The following is a 20,571-nucleotide window of genomic DNA, read 5'->3' on the forward strand; positions in this document are numbered from 1 at the left end:
CGCTGCCTGCTCAGTTATGTGGGCATAATGACATTTGGTGTTGGAGGGGTATGTAAGACCTCTGGTGGCCATAGTAAACATTAGTGGCAGTGGACAGACAGGGGCAATTACCCTCACTGGAGCCAGCATGAGGGGAAAGCACTAGAACCGGCACACGCCGGGCACCAGGAGGACAAAAAGGGGCTCATGACAGCTGCGTAGCGGAGCACGTGGACTGACCGTTGGAGCGGTGGTCCGGTGTGCTGCGCAATCATCACCAGGAGCAGAAGAGTGCCCTCTAGCGCCGGAGCAGTGAACGGTAACCGGCTGTGCTGTTTTCCCCCTGCACCGAGGACAGAGGAGAGAGGCGGCTTCCAAAACTAACAGAGGCGGGCCAGGAAGGCGGAGGCCAGCGCGGACGGGCTGTGTCTGTGCGGCAGATCCCCGCTGAGAGTCGAGGTGGAAGCGGTGCAGAGGCGGGTCCGGAGGCGGAACTGCCTCCCAGCAACGAAGGGGACCCGGCGGTCAGCGTCCAGAGGTGCGGCTTCACGGCAGCGGTCACGCCCGGAGGTGGACCGGGATGGAGACGGACAGTGGTGACTGACAGGGCCGAGCTCAACAGCGCTGCGGCAGAAGCGGCCACTCACAGACAGACAGACAGCGTTTAAAGGCAGGGAGGCGGTTCCAGTGTAGCGGCCACACCAAGGGGTGGACCCTACGGCAGAGACTGGTCCGGCTGTAAGTAAAATAACACTGTGACAAACACCTGGTGGGCGGCATCCCAAGAGTTCAACTCCTTCTCATACAGTACACAGCAGTGTAGTGAGCAGCCCTCCTAAACCAAGGGAAATATCAGGAGAGAGTAACCCCACAGACAGTGTCACCTCACAGTCAGCGTTACTGGAGAGAGATTAGTGAAGACAGACCTTGCACAGTCTGCCAATATACTACGTTTATCCCACTGATAATCCCGACAGAGCCCTAGTCTGCAGTAATACCAGAACATTATAGCCCTCACTCAAGAGTATTACTTCTATTTGCTCCACTGTCAATGAATATTCCTTATGAGAGACAACTATAGTTTCCCAGGTCTGCTGTAGACAGGGATCTAGTAGAAGAATTTCTGCTCTCTTCATTCCCCAGCCTTCTGTAATAATGGAATAGACAGTGGAAGGGGGACTGCATAAACCGATACTTGATAGAAAGTGGTCATCCCTTACACAGCTACAAGGGTGTTACAATCCGACAAGACAAGTTAAGGGAACCACCGAGAGGAGATATAGTATATAGTTGTCAGGAAGACAACAAGATTAATAGCAGCAAGTAAAGACCTGCAGCTCCGTTTTCCCCACATCAGGCATTATTCTCAAAACACAGCCAAACCTATTTATTGCTAGGCCAATTTTCGCAGGAGCAGCACTAACCCTTAGGATATACTATGTTACCCAAGGAGGTTATCTGGGAATCAGTAACTTCCGTTTATGCTTATCCCGGGCAACGAACAATGTGAGAGCTCTCATTGATACACTGTTAGCCGTGCACGTGCTCTAAGGGATTTGAGTGTAATCTGCTGTTCTAACCGTTTCTGAATATTTGATGAATTATCACATTTAGTAAGATATTCACCTAGTTTACAGTTGATGTACTTGAAATTGACTAACCGGTTATTATGCATAGTAAGTCAGATTTAGTTTAATATTAAATCTTAGTAGTACAGATAGGGTTAACTCTCTTCCAGGAAGACAACGCAGATGGAGTAGCCAGTTCCTGCGCAATAAAAACACCCTATGATGAATGTATCTTTTCTCCATATCTGCATTGTTATATTGTTTGCTCTTTTCATGTAAATTTATGGTGTTTGAATTCTCATGCGGAGACCGGCTGTTAGCCAATAAAGTGAACCTTCTTTAGTACTGGAGTGTTACGTCGTGGACTTGAGCTCTCACCTACATTTCTCTGACCACCACAGAGGAAAAAGGTAACTCAGCAAATTCTGCAATTTATCACATCCGTCATCTTAGCACCAACTGACTCTATCAGGTAATCCTGAGTCGCTGACTGTACTCCAGCAATCCTGCTCCACAGTTCAGTTCTCAAGTACTACAGCTGTGTCCCGGCTATCCTGCAAACCGGTCCTCCTCCACATTCCGGTTCCCGAGTACTGCAGTTCATGTTTCCAAGCCACAGTATCCAGGTTTTCTGCAGTTCTTGTTTCCAAGCCAGAGTATTCAGTATCCAGCCTTTCTGCAGTTCTTGTTTTCAAGCTACAGTTAATCAGTATCAAGTCTTCTGCAGTCCGTGTTTTCTATTCACAGTTATTCAGTTCCTCATCTTCCACAGTTGCTTTTTTCAAGCCTCAGCAATCCAGACTTCATTCTTCAGCAGTTCATGTTTTAAAGCCTCAGCAATCCAGTCGCTAAAAACATCACACACTCCTCGGAAAGGCCATCCACACTGGCCATCCACACTCCTTGGAAAGCCTAGTGCCCATGAGAAGGAACTGTATTCGTCCTCCTCACTTCCTCCCTCCTGTGTTCTCTAATTAAAGTAACCAAATAATGAATCTTTTGAAAGGAGATTCAAAAGAAGTTCCAAAAAGTCCAATATGCAACAATGAAGAGGGAAGGCTAAGGCCTCTGATTTGGTGTTAGTTATTTTTAGCAAAATAGGGACCAATATTTGTCCAGTTCTGTTAAAATATTAGGGAGATCTCAGGATTTATGGTCTTTGCATTTTGATACTGATTGGTGAACTACAATCTCAGGAACAGTCTGTGAACTTAATCAACAGCAAGTCCAAAGAATAGCCAGGAGTACAGATCCAGAGTATAGTTGTCTGAGAGCCAATGATCCTGAATTAGAGTATCAGTGTTCTGATAACCTAGGGTCAAATACAGGATGGCAGCCAGGAAGATACACAATACAGGAATCTGTTCATGCAAACCTGAACAGATGGAAGCCTTTGTACAGGAAATGCTCTGTTCTTGCATAGTACAAGTATAGGTGTGATTTCATTCTTACACCATTAGAGAAACATCAATGCCAGCAATTTGCATGGGTTCTTCTTTGGTAACATTGGATCCAGGTACGGTATGAGAAGTAGACCATTAAGAATATTATATTGCTGCTGCAGGGCGACAATCCTTTGTCTTTTTTTTCCCACTGTTCCACACGATGGGCTTTAATAGTATTGCACCATGCAATACATTTTTGCAATTCTTAAAGGAGTTCCTAATGTGCCAGCTCATCCTTTATTTCGACAATCAGACACAGAAATGATGATGATTGGCCATGGCATTTCAGGAAGTGTCATCCACTCATCTTCTGAATTATCTGGCGTATTCCAACATGTGCCATGTACCTTGTTGTACCTAGGCTGGAGTACTTACGTATGTCCCACTATGGCAAGAGTCAATATACTACAAGCTTGCATAAAGCAGGGAAACAAGAATAGAGCCTCTATTTTGACATTATAGAGTGGTGGATTTTATAAGTGGCAGCTGCTTCGTAAATATAGCCTGAAGTGTTGCCTAGATTTTAAATCTCCTTTCAGTAGGGTATCACTGCTACATTTAATGGATCTGTTAAATAAGTGCATATCTTCATGATAAATAGTAAAATGTATTGAGCTATAAACTGGCAGTACTGTCCGTGGTCACTTCTCCGCTACTTCCAGCTTGTATTCAGGTGTTATGGAAACTTGAACCTGTGGTTATTCATTGGCTGGTATAGTACTAGTTGATTGCAGGTTATCTATTTATCTTGTATCAGATTCATCTGTTACTGCATTCGTAGTATATGTTAAACTACAAATATTCTAGGACATTGGCTCCTGCAGAAACTATTCTGGGCCTATGATAGTTATTGATCAGTAGATTCTAATAGTAGGACTGTATTATCGAGAAAAGGTGTGCTGTGCCTTTACGTACAGAGGGTAAGTTTGAGAAGAATAGAAAGGGGACCAAAGGACTAGTGAGTATAGCTGTCCAAGAGTAGGGCTGTTTCCTTATTACCTGGTCTATTAATCAAGATGTTTGCAAAAAGCTTAATATCCATATTCAATAGGGACATGAACTAAAGTTCAAACACTTTATAGCGTCCATGTTGGGTTTGGGAATTACAATTAAATATACTGTGACCATGGTGTTAAAGCAAATTCCGGGAGATTAAGCATTAAATAAAGGCTTATTGTACTTTGTGCGTGTATATTGGTATATGTGGTGCAGAATGTCCCTGTGATCTCTGATAACAATTTGATATTATTTTAAAACATAGCCAACGAAATGCTAAATCTGTCTCCTGTAATACCTCTTGGTATAAATATATAAATCCTTTCTTTGCATCCTTACATCTACAATACTCCTCAAACACTCAGTCAAATGTTTTATGGCAGGCATGTCCAAACTGCGGCCCTCCAGCTGTTGTGAAACTACATATCCCAGCATGCCCTGACACAGTTTTGCTGTCAGAGAATGCTAAAGCTGAGTCAGGGCATGCTGGAATATGTAGTTTTTACAACAGCTGGAGGGCCGCAGTTTGGACATGCCTGTTCTATGGCATTCATGAAAAAAAAGTTGTAAATGCAATGATGGTTAGGGTTAGGCTGCGGAAGGGGAGGTTAGAGTTAGGCACAGGGGCAATGTTATGGTTAGATTTGGCCAAGGTCCATTTGCCCACTTGAATTTAAACCCAACCCTGAGGACTCCCTGCTGAGGGGGATTAAGAATAACAAAGACACAAGAGCTGCTGCTGGAAATCTGTAAAGTTTTAGCTGGGCATAGATACAGTGCATAGCAGCATCAAATCCAGTACCCATAATCCCCCACACCCAGCAGAGGCACAGAGCATGGGGCACAGTACGGACCTATGGCTACTGCAATAGTGGCAATCAGAGGCGGATTGGCCATAGGATCTACAGGGAAGATTCCCGATGGGCAGACGCACCCGCGGGGCCTGTTTTGTTTGAGGACATGTGGTCCTATTTATAGACATAATGAATAAGATGCAAAATAATTTGCTTATATGAAAATTTCTTTGCCACTTAGCCTGTGATTGCAGATGATCTGGTGTGTGCTCTGTCTGCCTGCTTGTCTGACATATAGGATTGAGTGAATAGTGATTGGGATACGGTTGGTGTAATAAGCAAGAAAATATATTTTTCTAAAGAATTATATAGTTTCCTAAATTCTGAAGGTGTATCATATACTGTGCTCATAATATTTAATTTTATTTCTTTTTAACTTCCCCCTTGATGCTGGACATGCCCACTATCTGGAAAGTCTTGGGGGGAGGGTGCTGCTGCCATGGCCCATGGCTAGACCTTACACCTCTGGTGCTGCCCATGTGGGGCCACTAGTACAAATTTTTCCAGGGGCGCAAGTGATGTCTACTGAATATACAATATGCAGCATATGTGATATATATGGAACATATACTGTACAGTATATATATATATATATATATATATATATATATATACACACAAACTGTACAGCAAGTAGAATATGTAGACTATCAATTGTACAGTATGGGAGATATATATAATATACACTGTACAGCATGTGATATATCTACATAATATACACTGTACATGACATGAGAATATCTAAATGATGCGAGATATATAGAATTTCTGTACAGCATGTGACATATATATACAGTAAGAGAGAGAATATACACTGTACAGCAAGTGATATATATGTGGAACATATACTGTATGTAGATCATAATATAGAGAGAATATACACTGCACAGCAAGTGATGCCTACAGAATATACAATATGCAGCACATGTGATATATATGGAACATATATACTGTACAGTGTATATTATATATATATATATATATATACACACACACACACACACACACACACACACACACACACACAAACTGTACAGCAAGTAGTTTATATAGACTATCAATTGTACAGTATGGGAGATATATATAAATATACACTGTACAGCATGTGATATATCTACATAATATACACTGTACATGACATGAGAATATCTAAATCATGTAAGATATATAGAATTTCTGTACAGCACATGTGACATGTATACAGAACACACATTGTGACATCATCATACATCACAGCAGCACACCTAAAAGGACACTGTACAGACACGTCACACAGCGCAGCCGCAAGGAAGCACTCTCCCTTCCCATCCTGCCGGTGCGGCAACGGTCTCCGGCGCTCTGTTCCGGGCTCTGGAACCCTGACCCGGCCGTCTTCAAGACACCGCCCACATCTTGGAAGGAGACTCCCCCTGGTTTGGGTGGAGCTGGTTGCCGTGGAAACCATCTCTCTCAGAAGCCTCCTGATTTGTCGTCGTCGATCCCTGCTATCGTGGCGCGGAGTCTCCTGATTGGCTGCTGTGAGGAGGCGGTGCCAGAGTGTCAGCATCAGAAGCCGGAAGACCTGGCTGCAGCTGATCGTCGTTACCTGGCAACCGCCTGAGGCATCAGCATCCATCTCCTGTCACTACCCACGTGGTGTACATATCCTTATCCCCTATCACCTGACACGGGGTCTATGTATACCTGACAGCCCCAGGGGTTATATATCTAACTTCCATGTCACCTGACGGCAGGTAGAGCCACATTTTAAACCTAAGGCAGACAGAGCCCCTTTTTACACCTAAGGCAGGCAGAGTCTGAGAGAGAGTATTCTACTTACATGTGACCAACTGGCAGGCCTCTCCTCTTCTCCTTTCCGCCCTACGCTGTGCTCATCGCAGCGCAGGGCATTGTGGGAGGGCTGGGAGAGACGTCATCTCTCCTAGCACACGGGTGGGAGGGAGCTGCAGTGCTGTCCGGCTACCTATGTGAGAGGTAGCCAGGCAATGCAGCTGGGCGCCGGTGGTGTCGGCGGGGAGATGCAGGCTGGACATGTCCCTTGCAGCAGCCGCCCAGGAGACAGGCGGCGGTAGGAGTGAGTAGTGAGATAGCGGGCGTGCGGGTGGGGGTGTGCTGCCAAATAGTTTGACCTCAGTGCATTTGCGCTGTGGGCAAGACACCATTGGCACACACCTAGTTACGGCCCTGCCTGGCAGCCCCAGGGATTATACTTTATATCTTATCTCCACATCACCTGACAGAGTCTATATACCTGACAGCCCCAGTGGGTATGTATCCTACCTCCATATTACCTGCCAGCCCCAGGGGGTATGCATCTTACCTCCATGCAAAGGTGTAGCTACCATAGGTGTAGAAAGTGCAGCTGCTATGGGGTCCAGGGGGTATGCATCTTACCTCCATGCAAGGGCGTAGCTACCATAGGTGCAGAAAGTGCAGCTGCTATGGGGCCCAGAGCTGAGAGGGGCCCACCTTCCCTGTCAAAGTTATGTGTTATATCCATTTTTCACCATTGGGTGATAAAAAAAACATTTGCCTTGGGACCTACAATATATCTAGTTATGCAACTGGACCTGCTCATTGTAATGTGCTATAGAATGAACTGGATTATAATGTATGAAAAAAATAATGTATTTTAAAATTAATGTATTATAATGTTACGTAATATGAACTGGGGAACTATAGTGTGGCAAAATAGGAACTGGGAACACTATGTGTTCATGTGAATTGGTGATACTGTGTTGCATAATGTGTACTGGCAGCCCTACAATGTGATATAATGTGAACTAGGGCACTACTATGGTTCAGAAAATGAGCAAGGGCACTATTATGGGGCATAAAATTAACAACTCCTGCGGTCTCTCTCGAATCATTGGGGCAGGGGCCCCTTCAAAATGTTGCTACGGGGCCCATGAAGTTCTGGCTACGCTCCTGCCTCCATGTCACCTGACAGCCCCAGCGGGTGTGTATCCTACCTCCATATTACCTGACTGCCGCAGGGGTATGTATCCTACTTCCATATCACCTGACAGCCCCAAGGGTATGTATCTTACCTCCATGTCACCTGACAGCCCCAAGGGTATGTATCTTACCTCCATGTCACCTGACAGCCCCAGGGGTATGTATCCTACCTCCATGTCACCTGACAGCCCCAGCGGGTGTGTATCCTACCTCCATATTACCTGACTGCCGCAGGGGTATGTATCCTACCTCCATGTCACCTGACAGCCCCAAGGGTATGTATCTTACCTCCATGTCACCTGACAGCCCCAGGGGCATGTATCCTACCTCCATGTCACCTGACAGCCCCAGCGGGTGTGTATCCTACCTCCATATTACCTGACTGCCACAGGGGTATGTATCCTACCTCCATGTCACCTGACAGCCCCAGGGGTATGTATCCTACCTCCATATCACCTGACAGCCCCAAGGTTATGTATCTTACCTCCATGTCACCTGACAGCCTAGGGGTATGTATCCTACCTCCATGTCACCTGACAGCCCCAAGGGTATGTATCTTACCTCCATGTCACCTGACAGCACCGGGGGGTATGTAGCCTACCTCCACATCACCTGACAGCCCCAGGGGTATGTATCCCACCTCCATATCACCTGACAGCACCGGGGGGGGGGGGGGGGGGGTATGTAGCCTACCTCCATATTACCTGACAGGCCCAGGGGGTATGTATCCTTCCTCAGGTATTCTCCTATCTACTCGATGGGTCTGGTAAAGGGTAAGTTAGTGTCAGACTAGGCCCTGGGGTGAAATTACCCTGGTGTGTGTGTGTGACCAGGAACTGGAGGGGGCATTATCAGCCCACATAGGATTTATATGATAAAATGATGATAGAAAGTGACAGACTTTAGGGCCCTGGATCAGTAGAGTCCGCATAGCACCTCGTTGTGCCGCCCGCATGTGAGAGGGGTCCAGCCTCTATGTTACATAGAATAACAGAATTCATGCAGCGCACAATCTGGCTTTGGTATTATGTATAGAAGTGAAATGATGGTCAATAAATAATATGTATCCAGGTGTAACAGATTCTTATACAAAGGGAATATCAAACAGCGAATGTCAACTATAGCAAAATATGTCTATAAGTCCTATACAAATATCGTCTTATGTTACACACTAGAATCCAATGTGGTGATTACGCCCCAGTCTGTATACGCTCCTGCTCACCCACTGTATCCAGCGAGACTATATATTAATGGAGAAATACTTATCCACCAATCCTGAATCTTAAAAAAAAAAAATTTAATATATAAATATACATGCATATATGAGAAATAATAACTTTGAACATCAAGTCCTCTTAGTGGTAATAGAATCACTGACACTGTATATAGTATATGGGTATTCTGCACATGGTAATGTCCGCAGTATGCAATGCTCCATGTCTCACGCTTCTTACACAGAACCTCGTTTTAATGGGAACCGATCAGTTCTCACAGACACTATTAGGCAGGTAAGTGGTAGGTGAGTTGCACATTACAGTACTTACCAGTGTTACTACCTCTGCTCCTCCATAGGCTGTGGTGTGAGTGGGTATCTGTGGTTGGTATGTTATGTGTATGATATATAATAAAAATCACTTGTGTGCTTCATCTAAAATGTATTTTTACTGTATTACCATCATACAATTAACCATCTCTAAATTAAGTAAAATAGACATAGGAGGACCGGCAGCCATATGCACAGACCCCATTGGCTGCTTTCTCCTGTTCATATCTCTCCTTGCTAATCCTAGCATGATTGGTCAGTGGTGATAGTGGACCAACGCGTTTCGTCATGTGTGTGATTTCCTCAGTGGGTGTGGCTGTGCTTCTACGATCCCTCAAAGATCTCTCTCTCCAGCTTTTGATATCTTCTTATTGGTAATCTACCGTGTTTATCATGCATGCCTTTACCTATCTCATCCCCTTGAAAATTGCTTCTGTTTCATTGCTATGGCCACTCTGTAGTTGCATTGTCATCGGACATCCCGTTGCATCACCGTGGTAACTTTTATGTTGGCCTATACTTTAGGCTCTGATACTAGTTGTAAATTCTCCTTTATGGTGATCAAATGCAATGGTTAAGGTTCATACTGGTTGTCCTTTAGTGGTCACCTAATGTTTCTCCTTCTGTACTTTAGTCACTATAATTGCTCAGTGTTGTTTGTGTGACATCCATAACTGCGGTGCAGCCTTTATTTTCCATACTGTACCAATTTTGTTCCTTATGATAACTTCTATATTGGAATTTTTTAGTTTCAATATTGTATTTTAGCCCTTGTAGCTTATAGGTCTGAATGTAATAACTCAGAGAAGCAGGAAGTGCGGGAATTTGTGCGAGTCTGGTGATTATTAAAGCGGCAATCATTTATAGCATGTGTCCTGCTATAGCTTATATACCCTATAACGTATATTCTTGGGTTCAACTATTTTGGTTTTGCACATCCTAAATTGTCTTTGTATTATGCCTTATATGATACTCAGTTGTGCATACTTAACTGTGCACACAATTATATTTCTCTAACGTCCTAGTGGATGCTGGGGACTCCGTCAGGACCATGGGGAATAGCGGCTCCGCAGGAGACAGGGCACAAAAGCAAGCTTTTAGGATCACATGGTGTGTACTGGCTCCTCCCCCTATGACCCTCCTCCAAGCCTCAGTTAGGTTTTTGTGCCCGGCCGAGAAGGGTGCAATCTAGGTGGCTCTCTTAAAGAGTTGCTTAGAAAAAGTTTTTAGGTTCTTTATTTTCAGTGAGTCCTGCTGGCAACAGGCTCACTGCATCGAGGGACTTAGGGGAGAGATTTTCAACTCACCTGCGTGCAGGATGGATTGGATTCTTAGGCTACTGGACATAGCTCCAGAGGGAGTCGGAACACAGGGCTCGCCCTGGGGTTCGTCCCGGAGCCGCGCCGCCGACCCCCCTTGCAGATGCTGAAGATGAAGAGGTCCGGAACCAGGCGGCAGAAGACTCTCAGTCTTCATCAGGTAGCGCACAGCACTGCAGCTGTGCGCCATTGTTGTCAGCACACTTCACACAGCGGTCACGGAGGGTGCAGGGCGCTGGGGGGGGGGCGCCCTGGGCAGCAATGTATAATACCTGTATGGCGAAAAATACATCACATATAGCCCTTGAGGCTATATGGATATATTTAACCCCTGCCAGATATCTAAAACTCCGGAGAAGAAGCCCGCCGAAAAGGGGGCGGGGCCTATTCTCCTTAGCACACAGCGCCATTTTCCCTCACAGAAAGGCTGGTGGGAAGGCTCCCATGCTCTTCCCTGCACTGCACTACAGAAACAGGGTTAAAACAGAGAGGGGGGGCACTGATTTGGCGATATGTATATATATTAAAATGCTATAAGGGAGGAACACTTATATAAAGGTTGTCCCTGGATAATTATAGCGTTTTGGTGTGTGCTGGCAAACTCTCCCTCTGTCTCCCCAAAGGGCTAGTGGGTCCTGTCCTCTATCAGAGCATTCCCTATGTGTGTGCTGTATGTCGGTACGTGTGTGTCGACATGTATGAGGAAAATATTGGTGAGGAGGCGGAGCAAATTGCCTGTAATGGTGATGTCACTCTCTAGGGAGTCGACACCGGAATGGATGGCTTATTTATGGAAATTACGTGACAATGTCAACACGCTGCAAGCCGGTTGACGACATGAGAGGGCCGGCGAACAAATTAGTATCTGTCCAGGCGTCTCAAACACCGTCAGGGGCTGTAAAATGCCCATTTACCTCAGTCGGTCGACACAGACCCAGACACGGACACTGATTTCAGTGTCGACGGTGAAGAAACAAACGTATTTTCTTTTAGGGCCACACGTTAAGGGCAATGAAGGAGGTGTTACATATTTCTGATACTCCAAGTACCACAAAAAAGGGTATTATGTGTGAGGTGAAAAAACTACCTGTAGTTTTTCCTGAATCAGATAAATTAAATGAAGTGTGTGATGATGCGTGGGTTTCCCCCGATAGAAAATTATTGGCGGTATACCCTTTCCCGCCAGAAGTTAAGGCGCGGTGGGAAACACCCCTCAGGGTGGATAAGGCGCTCACACGCTTATCAGAACAAGTGGCGGTACCATCTACGGATAGGGCCGTACTTAAGGAGCCAGCTGATAGGAGGCTGAAAAATATCCTAAAAAGTATACACACACATGCTGGTGTTATACTGCGACCAGCGATCGCCTCAGCCTGGATGTGCAGAGCTGAGGTGGCTTGGTCGGATTCCCTGACTAAAAATATTGATACCTTTGACAGGGACAGTATTTTATTGACTATAGAGCATTTAAAGGATGCATTTCTATATATGCGAGATGCGCAGAGGGATATTTGCACTCTGGCATCAAGAGTAAATGCGATGTCCATATCTGCAAGAAGATGTTTATGGACACGACAGTGGTCAGGTGATGCAGATTCCAAACGGCACAAAGATGTATTGCCGTATAAAGGGGAGGAGTTATTTGGGGTCGGTCCATGGGACCTGGTGGCCAGGGCAACTGCTGGAAAATCCACCGTTTTTTACCCTAAGTCACATCTCTGCAGAAAAAGACACCGTCTTTTCAGCCTCAGTCCTTTCGTCCCTATAAGAGTCATATCTGCCCAGGGATAGAGGAAAGGGAAGAAGACTGCAGCAGGCAGCCCATTCCCAGGAACAGAAGCCCTCCACCGCTTCTACCAAGTTCTCAGCATGACGCTGGGGCCGTACAGGACCCCTGGATCCTACAAGTAGTATCCAAGGGGTACAGATTGGAATGTCGAGAGGTTTCCCCCCTCGCAGGTTCCTGTAGTCTGCTGTACCAATGTCTCCCTCCGACAGGGAGGCAGTATTGAAAACAATTCACAAGCTGTATTCCCAGCAGGTGATAATAAAATTACCCCTCCGACAACAAGGAAAGGGGTATTACTCCACACTATATGGTGGTACTGAAGGCTAGGTGAGACCTATTCTAAATCTGAAAAATTTGAACACTTACAAGGGTTCAAATCCAGATGGAGTCACTCAGAGCAGTGATAGCAAAGAACAAGGGGACTATATGGTGTCCCGGGACATCAGGGATGCTTACCTCCATGTCCCAAAATTTGCCTTTTCTCACCAAGGGTACCTCAGGTTCGTGGTACAGAACTGTCACTATCAGTTTCAAGACGATGCCGTTGGATTGTCCAAGGCACCCCGGGTCCTTACCAAGGTAATGACCGAAAGGAGGATTCGTCTTCAAAGAAAATGGACGACCTCCTGATAAGAACAAGGTCCAGAGAACAGTTGGAGGTCGGAGTAGCACTATCTCAAGTAGTTCTACGACAGCACGGGTGGATTCTAAATATTCCAAAACCGCAGTTGTTCCGACGACACGTCTGCTGGTCCTAGGGATGATTCTGGACACAGTCCAGGAAAAGGTGTTTCTCCCAGAGGAGAAAGCCAGGGAGTTATCCGAGCTAATCGGGATCCTCCTAAAACCAGGAAAAGTGTCAGTGCATCATTGCACAAGAGTCCTGGTAAAAATGGTGGCTTATTACGAAGCGCTTCCATTCGGCAGATTTCACGCAAGAACTCTTCAGTGGGATCTGCTGGACAAATGGTCCGGATCGCATCTTCAGATGCATCAGCGGATAACCCTATATCCAAGGACAAGGGTGTCTCTCCTGTGGTGATTACAGAGTGCTCATCTTCTAGAGGGCCGCAGATTCGGCATTCAGGATTGGATGCTGGTGACCACGGAGGCCAGCCTGAGAGGCTGGGGAGCAGTCACACAAGGAGTGTGATCAAGTCTGGAGAATTCTCTCCACATAAATATACTGGAGCTAAGAGCAAATTTATAATGCTCTAAGCTTAGCAAGACCTCTGCTTCAAGGTCAGCCGGTATTGATCCAGTGGGATAACATCACGGCAGTCGCCCACGTAAACAGAAAGGGCGGCACAAGAAGCAGGAGGGCAGTGGCAAAACTGCAAGGATTTTTCGCTAGGCGGAAAATCATGTGATAGCACTGTCAGCAGTGTTCATTCCGGGAGTGGACGACTGGGAAGCAGACTTCCTCAGCAGGCACGACCTCCACCCGGGAGAGTGGGAACTTCATCGGGAAGTTTTCCGCATGATTGTGAACCGTTGGGAAAGACCAAAGGTGGACATGATGGCGTCCCGCCCGAACAAAAAATGGGACAGGTATTGCGCCAGGTCACGAGACCTTCAGGCGATAGCTGTGGACGTCCTGGTAACACCGTGGGTGTAACAGTCGGTGTATGTGTTCCCTCCTCTGCTTCTCATAACCAAGGTATTGAGAATTATAAGACATAGAGGAGTAAGAACTATACTCGTGGCTCCGGATTGGCCAAGAGGGACTTGGTAACCGGAACTTCAAGAGATGCTCACAGAGGACTAATGGCCTCGGGAGCTAAGAAGGGATTTGCTTTCAGCAAGTACCATGTCTGTTCCAAGAGGAACCGTGGCATCGGCCTTTAAGAAAGGACCTGCTCCAGCAGGGACCTTGTCTGTTCCAAGACTTACCGCGACTGCGTTTGACGGCATGGCGGTTTGAACGCCGGATCCTAAGGGAAAAGGCATTCCGGAAGAGGTCATACCTACCCTGGTCAAAGCCAGGAAGGAGGTGACCGCACAACGTTATCACCACATGTGGTAAAAATATGTTGCGTGGGTGAGGCCAGGAAGGCCCCACGAAAAAATTTCAACTAGGTCGATTTCTGCACTTCCTGCAAACAGGAGTGTCTATGAGCCTCAAATTGGGGTCCATTAAGGTTCAAGTTTCGGCCCTATAGATTTTCTTCCAGAAAGAATTGGCTTCAGTTCCTGAAGTCCAGACGTTTGTCAAGGGAGTATTGCATATACAGCCCTTGTGTGCCTCCAGTGGCACCGTGGGATCTCAACGTAGTGTTGGGATTCCTCAAATCATATTGGTTTGAACCACTCAAATCTGTGGATTTGAAATATCTCACATGGAAAGTGACCATGCTGTTGGCCCTGGCCTCGGCCAGGCGATTGTCAAAATTGGCGGCTTTGTCTTACAAAAGCCCATATTTGATTTTTCATTCGGACAGGGCAGAACTGCGGACTCGTCCCCAGTTTCTTCCTAAGGTGGTGTCAGCGTTTCACCTGAAACAACCTATTGTGGTGCCTGCGGCTACTAGGGACTTGGAGGACTCCAAGTTGCTAGACGTTGTCAGGGCCCTGAAAATATATATATATATATATATAATTCCAGGACGGCTGGAGTCAGAAAGTCTGACTTGCTGTTTATATTGTAGGCACCCAAAAAAGCTGGGTGCTCCTGCTTCTAAGCAGACTATTGCTCGTTGGATTTGTAGTACAATTCAGCTTGCACATTCTGTGGCAGGCCTGCCACAGCCAAAATCTGTAAATGCCCATTCCACAAGGAAGGTGGGCTCATCTTGGGCGGCTGCCCGAGGGGTCTCGGCTTTACAACTTTGCCGAGCAGCTACTTGGTCAGGGGCAAACACGTTTGCTAAATTCTACAAATTTGATACCCTGGCTGAGGAGGACCTGGAGTTCTCTCATTCGGTGCTGCAGAGTCATCCGCACTCTCCCGCCCGTTTGGGAGCTTTGGTATAATCCCCATGGTCCTGACGGAGTCCCCAGCATCCACTAGGACGTTAGAGAAAATAAGATTTTACTTACCGATAAATCTATTTCTCATAGTCCGTAGTGGATGCTGGGCGCCCATCCCAAGTGCGGATTGTCTGCATTACTTGTACATAGTTATTGTTACAAAAAATCGGGTTATTATTGTTGTGAGCCATCTTTTTTAGAGGCTACTTCATTGTTATCATACTGTTAACTGGGTTCAAATCACAAGTTGTACGGTGTGATTGGTGTGGCTGGTATGAGTCTTACCCGGGATTCAAGATCCTTCCTTATTGTGTACGCTCGTCCGGGCACAGTACCTAACTGAGGCTTGGAGGAGGGTCATAGGGGGAGGAGCCAGTACACACCATGTGATCCTAAAAGCTTGCTTTTGTGCCCTGTCTCCTGCGGAGCCGCTATTCCCCATGGTCCTGACGGAGTCCCCAGCATCCACTACGGACTATGAGAAATAGATTTATCGGTAAGTAAAATCTTATTTTCTTATGGATCTATATTCAGACCTCCAGGTTGTAAGGTTTTATGCTGAGTTCCCACCACCTCTCATTTTTGTAAATTTTGGCCAAAATCCCCTCTTTGCTAATTAGGTTGTATCTGCTCAGTTGTTAAAGTCGCAAAGCTTCAAGGTTGCAGTCATGTTTTTCTCTGAAATGTTGGGATGCACTAAGTTGCTGAAATCCATTCTTACGTTACTTATATGTACCTCTGTTCTTCTTTCCATAGGTCTTTGTGTCTGTCCCACGTACTGCCGATTGCAGCAGCAGATATACAGTATTCTGTTGGTGGAGTCACAGGTACGTTTCTGCCTTATTGTGTACGGCTGTTTGGTTTGGTTTGATGGAGCTGGGCCGTACTGCACACCCTCACTTCAAACATAATAAGTGCTGCCATGCTGAGACTTGTAGTGGCACACAGAAAAAAGAAAATTGCTGGTGCACACTTCAAACACTAAGAATACTAATAATCAGAATTATTATAATTAACTTCTTAGTTTGGCTAAAAGTGCGAGCCCTCCTACCACGGCAAGGCGAACCTTTATCAGGTGGGTCCCTACAGCCCTAATACTGAACAGTATATAGTATATATTTATCCAGGACTTACCTTTCATAGTGTCCATTCTAATGTGTAGACTGCTATGCTCAGAAACCTTATTACTACTCCATGTTAAAATGTAGAGTTTATTATAATTATTCTGATTATCAGTAATCTTAGTGTTTGAAGTGTCCACCTGCATTTTTCTTTTTTCTTCTTTTTTTCTGTGTGGTTAAGTTTGATGTAAAGCTTACTGTGGGTTTTGTGCTTCTGTATCCAAGGTTCCTGCAGTTACAGCATTCTCCGCAGTGGAATATCCCCCCCGTTTCCTTTGTAACTGAGGTTTGTACTAATTCTTTATAATTCCAAAGTGCTTCTTATCTGGTCTCTGTTTTAAATCAGGGGCTTACTATATCTGATTGTTGTTGGAAAGTTTCTGAGTTGTGTGTCCTTATGTAATATATGTCAGTCTTGGTTTTGGTCGCCGATCAGTGGATTGGATCAGCATCCGGAAATTGCAGCACTGATCAGGGCTGCCATCAGAAATTGTGGGGCCCAGGACAGCCTGAATAGACTGGAATGCAACAGGTTATAGGTTTGAATCCTGGGTGTGGCAATATATTGAAATGTGTTATTTATTAAATTGTGTTGTACTGCCTAAGCACTCCTAAAGAAACGCTCTGCAGCACCAGCCTCTCTTTCTGCCCCTCCTCCCCCCTGCAGCCCCCACAGCTTACTGTTCTGGGCACCAGTTGCTAGTGCTGGGAGAAAGTCACAGGAATGAGGCGGAATGCAGGCAGGAGGCGGCGCTCAGTCCGGCTTTGGTATTAAGCATAGAAGTGAAATGATAGTCACCAAATAATATGTATCCAGGTGTAACGGACTCTAATGTGATTCTAGGGAATGTCATAGTGATTGGCAATTGTAGCACAGAATGTCTATAAGTCCCGTACCAGTATCTTCTTATGTTATACACTACAGTACACGGTGGTGATTATGTATACTCTCCTCACCCCTGTATCCAGCCAGACTGAATATTAATGGAAAATCCTTTTGGGGGCCAAAATCCCCTCCTGGCCAATTCGGTTGTTCACTGTCACTTGCTATAAATCTCAAATTTTCGGGGTTACAGTCATGTTTCGCTGCATTATGTCTCTGAAATCCTTTTCTTATATTACTCATATGTTCCCCTGTTCTTTCTACCCATAGATCCTACTGTCCACCCCACGTGCTGCCAGTTGGAGCTGCATCCAGCAGATATACAGTGTTGTGTTGGCAGAGGCACAGGTAAGTCTCTGTCTTATTGTGTACGGCTGTTTGGTTTGATTTTATGTGAAGCTTATGGTGGGTTTTGTGCTTCTGTGTCCCAGGTTCTTCAGGTTACAGCATTTTCCGCAGTGGATGATCCGCCCGTTTCCTCTGTAACTGAGGTTTGTACTAATTCTTTGTTATTCCTAAAGTGGTTCTGATCTAGTCTCTGTTGTAAATCAGGGACTTTGGTCTATTATTGTATATAAGGAGGTCACAACTTGCAGGTAACTAGTGTGTACTCTTCCAAGCTTGCTGATTTAGAATGTTAAGGACTTTGGACCGAATTCAGACCTGATTGCAACAGCAAACTTTTTCTCTAATGGGCAAAACCATGTGCAGTGCAGGTGGGCCAGATGTAACATGCGCACGGAGAGTTAGATTTTGGTGGGGTGTGTTCAAACTAAAATCTAAATTGCAGTGCAAAAGTAAAGCAGCCAGCATTTACTCTGCACAGAAACAATATAACCCACCCAAATCTAACTCTCTGCACGTTACATCTGCCCCACCTGCAGTGCACATGGTTTTGCCCGTTATAGAAAGATTTTGCTTTTGCGGTCAGATCTGAATTAGGCCCTTACATCCTTATATTCTGTACGATCTTTGCCTTCTTGACATGTGGTTGTAGAAATAAATTAGTGTATTCTGATAGATTCGCTGTCAGTGAATTTATATGTGATATAAGGGGTCTCTCTAGGGTTCTCTCCAAATCCTTGTGTATTTTGGGAGAAAATAAAAAACTGGGGTCACTTGGTGTGGGTTATTGAGGAATTCATACTCTTATTTGTTGAGGTTACCTTCTTCCTTCCCTACCTGAAGTGGGCTATGAAGGACTTTCTGAAATGTTGTTTGCGGGTTCCTGTTTCAATTTACATTCTGTCTGTATCCCCTAATGTCCAATGTGCTTCCTCTTATATTGGGACTTCTTCATCAGTACAATACCCCCTCTCTTCCTCTTCTAAGGCTTCTCTCTGCTTTTATTACACTCAGACACTTGTGATATTTGCCAGTGTCACCCAGCACAGCCTGTACACTTGTTGGTATAACGTTACCTAGCAGATGACTTGGGCTTGACGCTAGCTCTGAGTTGGTGGGTACCCGGTTGATAGATAGACAGTGTCTAGTTAGACAGTCAATAGATAGACACCATATGTTAGACAGACATTAGGTCAACAGGGTCAAAAGGTCGACATGAAAAAGGCAGACAATACAAAAGGTTGACACGGTCAAAAGGTCGACATGAAAATGATTGACATAAAAAAAGATGATTTTTTTTATTTAACATGTTTTTGGACTATTTCATACCTTCTCTATGCATGTCGGCATAGAGTTGGATATAAACCTTGTGGCGAGTGCAGTGAGCCACCGAGCCCAAAGCGTGGCGAGCGAAGCGAACCACGCAAGGATATGCCTTTCTACAATTGGGGGTCCCAGATGACAAAACTATCCACACAAACCCCAAAAATGCAAAAAACACGGTGTCTACCTTTTTTTATGTCGACCATTTTCATGTCAACCTTTTGACCCTGTTGACCTTTTGTACTGTCTACCTTTTCCATGTTGACCTTTTGATCCTGTCGACCTTTTGACCCTGTCGACTTAATGTCTGTCTAACATATGGGCCCTCATTCCGAGTTGTTCGCTCGCAAGCTACTTTTAGCAGCTTTGCACACGCTATGCCGCCGCCTACTGGGAGTGAATCTTAGCTTCTCAAAATTGCGAACGAAAGATTCGCAATATTGCGAAAAGACTTCTCTGTGTAGCTCGTGAGCTTCTGAGTAGCTCGAGACTTACTCTGCCAGTGCGATCAGTTCAGTGCTTGTCGTTCCTGGTTTGACGTCACAAACACACCCAGCGTTCGCCCAGACACTCCTCCGTTTCTCCGGCCACTCCCGCGTTTTTCACAGAAACGGTAGCGTTTTTTCACACACTCCCATAAAACGGCCAGTTTCCGCCCAGAAACACCCACTTCCTGTCAATCACATTACGATCACCAGAACGAAGAAAAAACCTTGTAATGCCGTGAGTAAAATACCTAACTGCATAGCAAATTTACTTGGCGCAGTCGCACTGCGGACATTGCGCATGCGCATTAGCGACTAATTGCTCCGTTGCGACAAAAAAATAACGAGCGAACAACTCGGAATGAGGGCCATGGTGTCTATCTATTGACTGTCTAACTAGACACTATCTATATTTTATACCAAATCCGAGTTGGTGTGTGTGTGTGTGTGTGTGTGTGTGTGTGTGTGTGTGTGTGTGTTTGTTTGTTGTGTGTTTTTGTAACTTTGTTTGTAAAGAAATTCCTTTTTTTAGTGTTAACATTCTTGCAAAAATGTTCCCATCCAAATATATTTCAAAATTTATTTATTTTATTGGCTGGTTCAAATTTTAGGGGTCTATTTACTAAGCTTTGGACGGAGATGAAGTGGATGGAGATAAAGTACCAGCCAATCAGCTCCTAACTGCCATGTTACAGGCTGTGTTTAAAAAAATGGCAGTTGGGAGCTGATTGGCTGGCACTTTATCTCCGTCCAAGGCTTAGTAAATAGACTTGAGATGTGGGATTCTGACAGGATTTCTCCACTTAAATTAAAGGTTCCTATTGGATTAGTGTCAGATATCTCTGTGGTGAGTGTTTTGGATCCCTCTCCTCCTCAATCTCCTCTTCTAGTTTCCTTTTCAGTGTTGTGTTTGTCCTCCTGTTGTTCTCAGTTGTGTTGGTATTGGGGGTCATTCCGACCCGATCGCTCGCTGCAGTTTCTCGCAGCGCAGTG

At 45.4% G+C, this 20,571-nt stretch overlaps 1 protein-coding gene and 1 long non-coding RNA gene across 5 annotated transcripts in view; one reads left to right on the forward strand and one right to left on the reverse strand.

Moving 5' to 3' along the window:
• Positions 1 to 16,828, forward strand: part of LOC135061039 (uncharacterized) — a 286,241-nt gene extending 269,413 nt beyond the window's left edge. Inside the window, exons 2-3 of the long non-coding RNA XR_010247437.1 lie at positions 16,178 to 16,248; positions 16,768 to 16,828. This is a non-coding gene — a long non-coding RNA (uncharacterized LOC135061039). The remainder of the gene's footprint in view (positions 1 to 16,177; positions 16,249 to 16,767) is intronic.
• The window catches only part of MCTP1 (multiple C2 and transmembrane domain containing 1), a 1,810,807-nt gene that overhangs the window by 924,933 nt on the left and 865,303 nt on the right, over positions 1 to 20,571 (reverse strand). The gene's annotated exons all lie outside the window — the stretch shown is intronic.

Source organism: Pseudophryne corroboree, chromosome 1, assembly GCF_028390025.1.
Source record: "Pseudophryne corroboree isolate aPseCor3 chromosome 1, aPseCor3.hap2, whole genome shotgun sequence".
Classification (NCBI taxonomy): Eukaryota; Metazoa; Chordata; class Amphibia; order Anura; family Myobatrachidae; genus Pseudophryne; species Pseudophryne corroboree.